Source organism: Penaeus chinensis, chromosome 29, assembly GCF_019202785.1.
Source record: "Penaeus chinensis breed Huanghai No. 1 chromosome 29, ASM1920278v2, whole genome shotgun sequence".
NCBI classification, from domain to species: domain Eukaryota; kingdom Metazoa; phylum Arthropoda; class Malacostraca; order Decapoda; family Penaeidae; genus Penaeus; species Penaeus chinensis.
Genome location: NC_061847.1, coordinates 801,403 through 803,902, shown reverse-complemented (window position 1 = coordinate 803,902; position 2,500 = coordinate 801,403).

The following is a 2,500-nucleotide window of genomic DNA, read 5'->3' as shown; positions in this document are numbered from 1 at the left end:
GCTGACATTCCGCGTTCAGAACACTGGAAACACTGACATTCTGCTTTCAGAACACTGCAAACACTGACATTTCCTTTGTAGATTACTGGAAACACTGACATTCCGCTTTCAGAGCACTGGGAACACTGACATTCCATTTGTATAGCACTGAAAACACTGACGTTCCGCTCTCAGAACACTGGAAACACTGACATTCTGCTTTCAGAGCACTGGGAACACTGACATTCTGCTTTCAGAGCACTGGAAACACTGATATTCCATTTGTAGAACACTGGAAACACTGACATTCTGCTTTCAGAACACTGGAAACATGGACATTCCGCTCTCAGAGCACTGGAAACACTGACATTCCGCTCTCAGAGCACTGAAAACACGGACATTCCGCTGTCAGAACACTGGAAACACTGACATTCCGCTCTCAGAGCACTGGAAACACTGACATTCCATTTGTAGAACACTGGAAACACTGACATTCCGCTCTCAGAGCACTGGAAACACTGACATTCCGCTCTCAGAGCACTGGGAACACTGACATTCCGCTTTCAGAGCACTGGAAACGCGGACATTCCGCTCTCAGAGCACTGGAAACACGGACATTCCGCTTTCAGAACACTGGAAACACTGACATTCCGCTCTCAGAGCACTGGAAACACTGACATTCCGCTCTCAGAGCACTGGGAACACGGACATTCCGCTCTCAGAGCACTGGAAACGCGGACATTCCGCTCTCAGAGCACTGGAAACACGGACATTCCGCTTTCAGAACACTGGAAACACTGACATTCCGCTCTCAGAACACTGGAAACACTGACATTCCATTTGTAAAACACTGGAAACACTGACATTCCGCTCTCAGAACACTGGAAACACTGACATTCCGCTCTCAGAACACTGGAAACATGGACATTCCGCTCTCAGAGCACTGGAAACACGGACATTCCGCTTTCAGAGCACTGGAAACACGGACATTCCGCTCTCAGAACACTGGAAACACTGACATTCCATTTGTATAACACTGGAAACACTGACATTCCTCTCTCAGAACACTGGAAACACTGACATTCCGCTCTCAGGGCACTGGAAACACTGACATTCCGCTCTCAGAACACTGGAAACACGGACATTCCGCTTTCAGAACACTGGAAACACTGACATTCTGCTTTCAGAACACTGAAAACACGGACATTCCGCTTTTAGAACACTGGAAACACTGACATTCCGCTTTCAGAACACTGGAAACACTGACATTTTGCTTTCAGAACACTGAAAACACGGACATTCCGCTTTTAGAACACTGGAAACACTGACATTCCATTTGTAGAACACTGGAAACACTGACATTCCGCTCTCAGAGCACTGGAAACACTGATATTCTTCTTTCAGAACACTGGGAACACGGACATTCCGCTCTCAGAACACTGGAAACACTGACATTCCGCTCTCAGAGCACTGGAAACACTGACATTCCGCTCTCAGAGCACTGGGAACACGGACATTCCGCTCTCAGAGCACTGGAAACGCGGACATTCCGCTCTCAGAGCACTGGAAACACGGACATTCCGCTTTCAGAACACTGGAAACACTGACATTCCGCTCTCAGAACACTGGAAACACTGACATTCCATTTGTATAACACTGGAAACACTGACATTCCGCTCTCAGAACACTGGAAACACTGACATTCCGCTCTCAGAACACTGGAAACATGGAAATTCCGCTCTCAGAGCACTGGAAACACGGACATTCCGCTTTCAGAGCACTGGAAACACGGACATTCCGCTCTCAGAACACTGGAAACACTGACATTCCATTTGTATAACACTGGAAACACTGACATTCCTCTCTCAGAACACTGGAAAACACGGACATTCCGCTCTCAGAGCACTGGAAACACGGACATTCCGCTCTCAGAGCACTGAAACACGGACATTCCGCTCTCAGAACACTGAAAACACGGACATTCCGCTCTCAGAACACTGGAAACACTGACATTCCGCTTTCAGAACACTGGAAACACTGACATTCGCTTTCTAGAACACTGGAAACACGGACATTCCGCTTTCAGAACACTGGAAACACTGACATTCCATTTGTAGAACACTGGAAACACGGACATTCCGCTCTCAGAGCACTGGAAACACTGACATTCCGCTTTCAGAACACTGGAAACACAGACATTTCGCTCTCAGAGCATTGGAAACACGGACATTCCGCTCTCAGAGCACTGGAAACACGGACATTCCGCTTTCAGAGCACTGAAAACACGGACATTCCGCTCTCAGAGCACTGGAAACACTGACATTCCGCTCTCAGAGCACTGGAAACACGGACATTCCGCTTTCAGAGCACTGGAAACACGACATTCCGCTTTCAGAACACTGGAAACACGGACATTCCGCTTTCAGAACACTGGAAACACTGACATTCCATTTGAAAACACTGGAAACACCGATATTCCATTTGTAGAACACCGGAAACACGGACATTCTGCTTTCAGAGC